This window comes from Octodon degus, unplaced genomic scaffold (genome assembly GCF_000260255.1).
Source record: "Octodon degus isolate 3935 unplaced genomic scaffold, OctDeg1.0 scaffold00118, whole genome shotgun sequence".
In the NCBI taxonomy this organism is placed as follows: domain Eukaryota; kingdom Metazoa; phylum Chordata; class Mammalia; order Rodentia; family Octodontidae; genus Octodon; species Octodon degus.
Window position 1 is genome coordinate 6902176 of NW_004524694.1, and position 10594 is coordinate 6912769.

Sequence of the window (10594 nt, forward strand, 5' to 3'; positions counted from 1 at the left end):
TTCACATTAACCCACCCTCAAGCTGTAGGGCGCACCTCTTTTCTTCCTTTTGTTTGACCCCAACTCATTCTGGGAAAACATTTCTTTTTCTACCTTTAACAAATATAAAAACATGTCATGGTTTATGACTGTCTTGATCAGTTACTTGTTGACAACAGAAAGAACTTAGACAAAAGAAGACTGACACTCCTCAAAGCCCTGTAACAGTATGTCCTTTGCATCTGATATTGATAGGAAATAAAAAATCATCCAAAACAATTTTCTAATCATAGATACATATTTTAGATCTGTCTTAATTTGTGCAGGCTGCTGCAACAAAATCTTTAGACTGGCTAACTCATAAAAAAGAGAAAGTCCTTGTTCACACTTCTGAAGGTTGAGAAGTTCAAGATGAAGCCCTGATAGATTAGACATCCAGTCCTATTTACTCTGAGCCTATGTTGAGAGGTAGTTATCTTTACACCGTGACCACATAGCAAAAGAATGACAGCACTCTCTGGGGGGTATTTAATGAGGTCTGCTTTTCTAACCTCATTCATGAAGCCTCAGCTTGTATGACTTAAATTGCCACCCCCCAAAATTACCATCACTCTGTAGGTTAGGATTTCAACTCACGTATTTTAGGAGGACACAAATACTTCAGGATAAAACATTCTGCCCTTATCCCCAAAATTCATGTTGTTCATACACACAAACTACTGTACATTTGTTCCATCCTAGTAACCCTAGAAGCCTGAAGTTTTACAGGATCAATAGTCTAAACTCCTAACTCTCAGTTAAATATGAATCAAGTAGGGTTTTGATCTATCCTAAGACAAATGTTTCTTGGGCAATAAGCATATGAAACCAAACAAATTGTATGCTTCCAAGACATGATGGTGGAAGAGTCACAGAACAGCTATTCTCATCATGGAAAAAGAAAAATAGGAGTACAGAAAGAGCTCCCGTGTCTTGAGCAAGTCCAAGACCTCAAAGTTGACAACTTTTACTTCATTCTCTGTCTTCCGGGTACACTGGGGCTGCAGTGCTGACTTCTAGAACCAACAAAGCTCGTCTCCTGCTTTCTGAACCCACCAAAGAGGAAGCCCCACCTTCCTGCCCTATCTACAGCAGCTTGGCTGAGCAGTAGCTTGTTCCCAGTGGATTGCACAGGCATAGTCTATACCACTGCTCTCATGGCTGGAACTGCATACCCGTGGTCCTCCTGGATGGAAGCCACAGGAGTGCCCCTGCTGGTCTGAGGTCAAGGGGGAGTCCACTGACACAACCACACTGGGTTTTGCCTTAGCTGAGGCTATCTGTGTGGCTGGGCCTTGTGGAAGCTATCTGCCTAGGAATCTGTACTCATCAGTACACTCTTTAATATCTATGTGAAGGGAGCTGTGTGTCAACAACTATCCTGAGAATAACACAGCTACTACAGAGCCCTGGATAGCAAACAAGCTCTATGACAGAGTGCAGGCAGCAGTGAGGGATCTGAGGTGATGCTAGGCAGAGGAGGGCCATTCTTTGAAACAGGACTCCCAAGCTTTCTATTTCCCTTGACACCCAATTTTGTCTTCAAAAAGGGTGATGAAAAGAGCTGCCCTAGCGACCTCTGAAATGCATTCAAGGCCTTCTTTCCACTGTTTTGACTTCAGTAAAAAAGGGAGTGATCCAGCTATTATCTTGATGAGTTGCTCTCAGCCTCTGTTGAGACAATAATCTCATTGTCCAACACTTTTTTCAACACACACTGGCTGAGAATCTGAAAACTGCTTTATTTTTGAGTAGCAATTCCATCCTTAAATAATTTCTCTGTTCTCACACTTCACTGTCAAGAGGAGTCAAGCTCTACCTCCAACAATTTCCTCAGCCAAATACGCAATTTTATTATTCATAAATTCTACTTTCTAAGAAACATTGGAATAGGAGTGCAATCCAGCCAAGTGTTTTGCCGCTTTGTAGTAAGGACACCCTTCCATTTACAAAGGAATAATTTGTACATCATTTTCCTTTGAGGTATCACAATGAAATGTATAGTCCACATTTGTACCAAAATTCTATTTAAGACCACTTCGTCATTTTCTAAAAAGATGGAAACTTTCACTAGAACCACCTGTTACAGTACTTTCTCAACAACATGGTCTTATTCTAGCATATACTTCAAAACTCTTACAGCTTGCACCCTGTTATGGTTTGTGCCTATGTGTTCCCCCCAAAGCCTCATGAAGTCATGGGGCAGACTTCTAAAGTTTGTGAATAATTCATGATCCACTGCGATTATGAATATTAGTGTTGCTGGGATTATGGGTGTAAGTGCTACACTCAGCCTAAATGCAACATAAGGGTGACAGACTTGCTCTCTGTTGCCATTGTTGCCACCTATTCCCCCTTTTTGCACTTGCTATTTTTCTTCATTCTGTTGCCACATACTGCTGCCCTCTGCTGTGTGCCACTCTGCCTTGGAGCCAGCTGAGTGTGGACTGAAACCTCCCCTGTGAACTAAGTCAACCTTTCCTTCTTTAATTTTGGGCACTGGGAATTTTGTTCTAGTAAGGAGAGAAGAGGAACTAAGACAGAATTTGTTATCCACAGAGGGGAGTTATTGCTATAACTACCTGACTTACAAGCTTATAAGCTCTGAGGAATGGTTTATGGGAAGAGATAGGAAAAGTTTGGATGAGAGATTCTGATCAGAGCTTCACCAACTTCTGACTGAGAGATTCTGGTCAGAGCTCTGAAGAACAGAAGGTAAATAGAAATCCTGCCTGTAAAGGCCAGGCTGGGGAGATTTCTTCTAGGAAGAAGCGTTGCACTGGTGTTTAGACTACAGACAATGTATGTTATAGCTTGGCAGAAAGTTTGTATATTTCTCATGTTCAGAGACTTTACCTGAGACTAAGATTAAGCATGGTAGACTGATTAATCTTTCAAAAGAAATTTAAAGCAGCTGAATGAATGTTGAAGCAGTGGTATTGCTATTTTTCAGGGCTTTCAGTCAAATTTCTTTTGAGAATAAAGAGCAAGTAGCCAGGACTGGGGAGATGGCTCAGTAGAATAAGTGCTTGCCTGGCAAGCACAAGGGCCTGAGTTCAACCCCCACTTCTGGAAAAATAAATAAAATAAAGTAAGTATACCAGAAGAATGCTTTGAAATGTTGTGAGTTTGGCCAAAAAGGAAGCTCCAATAAAGCTGTGTAATGCCAAGATGGAGCTGAGAGAATCTCCACTGCTGGGAAAGAACTAAAGAGAAAAAGGATGGCCTGAGGGCATCATAAGAAGCAGCAGGTCTCCACCCTTTGCAGCCTTGGAATCCCAAGGATGAGGGACTTTGCCTTGAGGAGAAAGCCACAGAGCGCCATGTTCCAGAATGGCAGCTGCAGCCACACCAGTGTCGAGAATGGCACCAGCGTAGAGAATTTGTTCCTCAGAAACTGGTTCAGAGTGCTCAGAAGATCCAGGCACTTGACCTCCCTACAGCCAAGAAAGAAGAAAGCTTGGCTACTGCTCCAGCTGGCAGCAGATCTTGGCATCATCCACGTGGCTTTGGATTTAGTTGCTTGCAGAATGCAAGAGTTCCAGGTTAAGAAGGCTTCCGCCTTGATTTGAGAAGGCCTGGGAGGCCAGGGAGTGTGCCCCTGAGAGGGCAGCATGTGAAGCAGGGCGTGAGAAGCCTCACATGCAGAAGAAGCCCTAGTCGTTTAGAAAAGCCAGGAGTGCAGATCATCTACTGGAAACTACAAACAGGGAGCAAAGCCAAGAGAGAAGCAAAGAGGGAGCAAAGAAGAGAGAAGCTATGAAAACTACCACCAAAAGCGCTAAAGGGGTGGGGCCATGTAAGGCTTGTGGAGGGCACAAGTCACCACAGGTTCCTTTGAGTGTTCCATGTGGAATGAGAGGACTTAATGTTTGCCCTTCTGGATTTTGGACTTGCTTTGGTCCCAATGCTTCATATCCTGCTATGTGTACCTTTTGGAGTAGTAGTGTTTGCCATGTACCATTGAGTGCTGAGACTTTAGCTTTCCATTTGCATAGGTGCTCACAGGTAAGAGCTTGCGTTAGACCTGGGAGGAGACTTAGGACTTGGACTTTTAAGCAACACTGAAACTATTAGGACTTTGGTAAGTCCTAGAGATGGACTAAAATGCCTTTTGCACAAAGGGATATGCATGAGTCTTTGGGGGTCCAGCGGCAGAATGTTATGTTTTATGTCCAGTTGTCCCTCCAAAGCCTCATGCACTCATGGGGAAGACTTCTACAGTTTGTGACTAATTCATGATCCAGTGGGACTGTGGGTGTGAGTGCTTCTGGGATTATAGGTGTAAATGCTGGTGGGATTACCAATGTGAGTGCTATACCCAGTCTGAATGTAACATAAGGCGGACCAACTTGCTCTCTGTTGCCACTACTCCTCCCTTTTTGCTCTTGCTGTTTTACTGTTTTCCACTGCTATGAACTGCTATCCTCTGCCATGTGCCACTCTGTGTTGGAGCCAGCTGAGTATGGACTAAAACCTCCACTAACTATGAGCTAAATAAACCTTTCTTTCCTCAATTTTAGGTTTTGGGTATTTTGTCCCCAGCAAGGAGAGAAGTGTAACTGAGACACACCCACGACCCAGGTCCAAAGCCAAACCTGCTCTGAGGATTTTAAACTAGGACTTACTCCTTTAGCTACGGACCAGCCTCACAATCGGTAAGCAGCTGATGATCGCTTTTCACAGGCTCACTTCTGCCCAGGAGCTATTTTACTTTCTGTGCTGTCTCTAGGTCAGTTACGTATTCATCCTTTTACATATCTGAATGTTCACTGCTGACAGTAAAACTTCAGGGAGTGGCCAGTTGAAACAATTCAAACATGAACGACTGTGTAATGGTCATATATGGTAGGGTGAGTGAGCAGCTCAACAGTCCAAAGGGCCTGCTTGGGCAAGCTTAGGCAGGGACAGGGGACCACAGTTCCATCGCAGGCACATGCTGTGCCAGCCCCACCCTCAGCATGCACTGAGACAGCCAAAAAAAAAAAAAAAATCATATATGGTAAAATGGTTTTATTCAGGAAGAGTATTGCTTATAGTTTAATATATGTCATTTTCTATTTTCCACACTGTATCTCTCAAATGTTCTATTTTGCTTCACATATTTCTTTCCTCTGATTTAAATTTTCTTTCTTTTTCATTGTTCCCTCTTTCTTCCCATCTGATCATTTTATGTCTTTCCTTTTTTTATTCCTGTCTCATCTTTATAGACTCATGCGTACTAAAAAAAGAAGGCTTCTTTGGATAATACAATGTTTAAATTCTTCATTTTTAGGGAAATAAAGGATTAGATAGAGTACTAATTCTGGTCAATATATTAATTGTATATATTAGCAAGACCAATTAAAATTGCTGAGATTTTGCTTTATTTCTATTTTTTTATTAAACATGGCAGACAATACAAGTCAAGTTATTAATATATTCATTATTTGAGGTTGTTTCTTCATATCCATTTATTTTTAGGTTTATCAATAGACAGAACAGAATTTAGTATCCCTAAATAGTAATGTTCTAGTAAATAATTATTATTACTATAAAGACAATTACCATGTTTCCTCAAAACTTCTTCAAAAAAAATCTAAATGCAAATAAATCAGTTTTTTTTTTCAAGGGAAAGCTCAATTACTGAATTTGGGAAAAAAATGATACAAACCCATCTTAATAGCCTTTGTCATTGATGCAAACATTTTCTGTGGAAGATAAATAACTTCAAAGTGTTCTTCAAACATCAACAAACGCAAATCAACACCAATGCTTTACCACCCTGCACACTGAGCTCTGTGTGCTGCTTTCTCCACTTCTACAATTGTATTCACCTGCGCTGTACTAGAGGATTTGGTTGTCACATAAATTTGGAGTACAGATGGTGCCTGACTTGAATAGTTTTGTTTACAATTTTTTTCAGCCTTGGGATCATGCAAAAGGGATGTACATTCAGAAGAAGTCAGAGCTCAACTTTTGAAGTTTGATCTTTTTTTCTGTAGTTACAGTGTTAAATAAGTATTCTCACCTGGTGCTAATGAGCAGGCGCGAGTCCATGAGAGGAAACACACCAGTTTCATAGGCTGCTACATCAGTAACCTCTGCTGTTTGGTAAGACTTGTGTACTTAGTGCATTTTAACATAATGATGTTTTCACTACTCACAGGTTTATCTGAATACAACTTCACCATGCATTTAGAAACATCTGTATTTAAATTTAATTATTAAGGTCAAAGCCCAAGGTATTCAACCAAGATTAATTTAAACTTGTGCTAAGATTTCATTATAATTCCCCGGTGTGAGGACTTTTCTTCTATTTACATAATTCTTCATAACTTTCCCATGGTTAATTAGAGTATTAACATAGTCAATCTACAAACAATATTTTTAAGGAGTAATTCATAAATTTACATTCAGTTTTTTGCATACATAGGCTCTTTACCTACTAACCAGAAGAACAAGTTTTTTCAATGATATTGAAAATTAATGAAAGTTTCCATATCATTATGTCACTATTTTTATAGCAGTTGACTATTTTGAAGAAATTTTCAAGACACATATTAGGCTATAATAGTTATTTAGCTTCCTTGGACTAGATGACATCAATATTTTCTATCACTGCCTCCATAAACAAAATGACACAGAAATTAAATATGAGACATAGTTTGATGTTTGATATTTATAGATAAATACTAAATCTGTCATATATCTGAACAAATGTATAACTATGTATGACTGTCTTCAATTATTAAACTAATTTTAAGTGAAGTCATTTCTAATTTATGTATATTCATGACAAATTCTAGCAAAAATATATAAAGACATTTCTTGCAGTTCATCATTCCCTTTGTTTAGGATAATTTGTTACTATTTTAAAGAGTATGAATTCAAACACATTGTAGTTCAGAAGAATGTATGATATTATTCTTTATAAGAATATATGTAAGAGGATGATCTACTTGTGGCCTTAATCAATAACCTGTGCTTTATATGTTAGGCACAAACAAGATGAATAAATCTAACTGATTTATTACCTATATTTGTTGATTATAAAACAAATATATGTAAAGAGCATCAGAATTCTACATGAATATAAAAAGGTCCATTTGGATAGGACAATACTGTAAGTTAGACTTCAAAGAGAAGCAATTAGGTTGGTGTTTACAATTAGAAAAGCTTAATTTTACTTTCTAAATCCTTTCTATTCTTTACTATATTATGCTGCTTTCATAAAAAGGGTTTTTTCTTCTTTTATTTTATCATCTACAGATGCAAAGACTACTGTTTATATAGGTTTGTCTGAGGATTAAATTTAATATGTATTTAAATTGCTTTGGAACAAGGTTTTAGAATATTCAGGCTGCTGTACTGAAATATCTTAGATTGAAAAAGCAAATAAACAAAATAGTTTTCTTCTAGTTCTGAGCATGAGTGGACACATTCTCAAGAAGACAGAAGCAAATTTAATCCAACAGTTTAAAGGATTATTCACTATAATCAAATGCCCAGGCTGTAATGATGATTCAGCGTTCATAAATCAATAAGCACGGCCCCACAATAACAGAGTGCAAGGTGAAATTATAGGATAATCGCTATAGATGCAGAAAAGTTCTTTGGTAAAATTCAGTATTGCTTCATGATAAAATTGCTTAAAAACAAATTAAGTGTACAAGAAACACACCTGAAATAATAAGGCCACTTTTAATAAATCAACAATTAATATACTGAGTGGGAGAAAGCAAAAGCTTTCTCTGAAACATCTGAAATTAGACAAAGTGTCTATTTTCATTCAAGGTCATGGTAGAAGTCCTAGCCAGAGAAAATAATGAAGGGCATTCATATTGAACAAGAGGAAGTCAAGCTGCCCTGTAGATGACAGGACCTAATATACAGAAACACAAAATATTCAATGAAAATATTAGAAATGATAAATTCAACAGGTTATAGTAGGGCCAGACTGATAGCTCAGTGGGCCAAAGTGCCTGCTTAGACAGAGCACCGCAGCTGGGACTTGATCCCTGGTGTGCCTTGCCGGGCCTGCCCACAGGGTGAGTGAGACTGGCATGGTGGTGTGCACCTGTAATACCAGCACTTGGGAGGCTGAAAACAGGAGAATCGCTATGAGTCCAGTCTACATAGTGAGACCCTGTAGACCCTGTCCTAAATACAGGAAAAATAAAAAACAAGTTATAGTACACAAAAGAACCATAAAATCAGTAGCTTTGCTATATACTAACTGCAAAACATGTCAAGAAAGCATTCCTATTTACTATAGCTATGAAAAACTACATAGCGATAAATTTAATTAAAAAAACATAAACCTACAATGAAAACTAAAGATATCAATGAAAGAAGCTGAAGAGGAGTCAGACATAAACCAACAAAAATGGAATAATGCATTGCAGGCATAACAAAAATAAATTCTCTCAAAATATTCACACTACCAAAAATAATCATCAGAGTCCATGCAATCCCTCTCAAAATGCTGATGATGTTTTTCACCAATCTAGAAAAAAATCCTAAAATTTGATTAAACCACACCCACATGTAAAGAGAAATATGTAAATAGCCAAAACCTTTTGAGCAAGAATATATCCAAAACATAGTACAAAGCCATAGCAATCAAAATGGCATGGTACTGGCATAAATATGGATACACAGATCATGGGACAGGGGAGAAAACTGAGAAGTATTCATCCACAACCAATTGATTTTCACTGAAGGTGCTAACAATACACACTAGAAAAAAGACAGTCTTTTCAGTAAATGATTCCTTTCTTTTGCATGAAAAATGCTAATGTAAATAAAGGCCAAAATACGTAATAGGAAATGAAGAGCTAGGTCTTTTGCCAAAGGGAAGGGAAGCCAAGAGATAAAGAGAGAGGGAATACAGCAGAAGGAAAAGGAATGAAAACAGAATTGAGATGTGTAATGTACATGTGTCGGCTCACATGGGGAATGTACTACAGACAGGCAGTAATAAAACTAAAAAACTTTTTAATTGATTACATAGGGACAATTTTGTTATCTACATAAAGAAAAAAGTCACTCAAATCTTCTGTCTTACCAATCATAAAAATTAACTCAAGATGAATTAGATTTATATGTAAGACCCAAAACAATTTACTAGAAGAAAAGACCATAAATACTTCAGAACAAAATATAAGAAACAAAATCAAACATAGGGAAGTGGTAATGCATCAAATTAAAATGCTTCTGCTTGGTAAAGGAAAGAGTGTCAAAATGGAGAGACATCCTACAATGCATAAAAAGAATTGTAAATTATATAACTGATAAAAATATTAATTCACAGAATACAAAAGAAACTCAGAAACCTCAATAGCATAGGAATAACCCAATCTATAAATGTACAATAAATCTAAGAAGACGTACAGATGGTCAATTGGTATAAAAACTGTGCCAATTACTAATCATCAGAGAAATGCGAATCAAAACAATCATGGGATACCATGCTATTGCATAAGAAAACAGTGGCTATTATCAAAAAGTCAGAAGATAACAAGTGTTGTTGAAGATGTAAAGAAAAAAGAAATTTTTCCAATATATCGAGAATGTAAATCAGTACAGCTATGAGGGGAAAAAAAAAAAAAAAAAAGGATAGAGACTCCACAAAAAATTCAAAGCTAAAAGAAGTCAAACGGGGCTGGTGAGATTATTCAGCAGACTAAAGTGCTGGATTAGTCAAGCTTAGGCAATCACAGGGACCAGGGCTCGACTCCCAGCACCGCATGCCACTCCAGCCCCAGGTCATGCTGAGCCAGACAGACTCTGGGAGCAGTGGTGCATGCCTGTAATTCCAGAACTGGGGAGGCTGAGAACAGAAGGATCACCATAAGTCCATAAGTCTGAGCTACATGGTGAGACCCTGCATCAATCAAATACATTAACAAAAAAAAAAAGAAGAAGCCAAATGGAAATCAAAAGGACTTTATCAGAATTCTACATCTCTACCTGTAGGTTTTATCTAATAATTTAATGGTTCATATTTTTCCTGTTTTTAACTGTTTGTATATAAACATGAAAATTTACTTGATGTCATTTTTGTGCATATTTAAGACACAACTGCTTCTCTGGAGTTTGTATATTCAAAAATAGTTAAAATGTGTGGAATAAACTGATCAGTATGACTATTATATATAAAACACGAAAATAGGGAAACCACGTCATCAGCAAGCAAAGTACTGGATATATATTCAAGGAAAAGGAAACCAGTATGTGGAAGAGATATCTGTAGTTCTAAATTCATTGTAATGCTATTCAAAGTAGACAAGAAATGGAAACCAAGTGTCCACTGTATGGTAGAGAGAGAAAAAAAGGAGTACACACACACACACACACACACACACACACACACATTCAATGAGATTATTCAGTGACAAAAAGAAATTCTGTCATTTGAAACAACATGGGTGAACACAGAATACATAGTTAGCTGCTGGAACTCAGGCACACGCCTCCCTTATATGGGGAACACTAAAAAAATGTTCAGATAGAAACAGAAAAAAAGGGCTGGTGAGATGGCTCAGTGGTCTAAAGCACCTACTTAGAACAAGCTTAGCAAAGCACAGGGACC

General features: G+C 37.9%; 1 protein-coding gene across 1 annotated transcript in view; it reads right to left on the minus strand.

Moving 5' to 3' along the window:
* The window catches only part of Csmd3 (CUB and Sushi multiple domains 3), a 1279636-nt gene that overhangs the window by 162463 nt on the left and 1106579 nt on the right, over window positions 1-10594 (minus strand). The gene's annotated exons all lie outside the window — the stretch shown is intronic.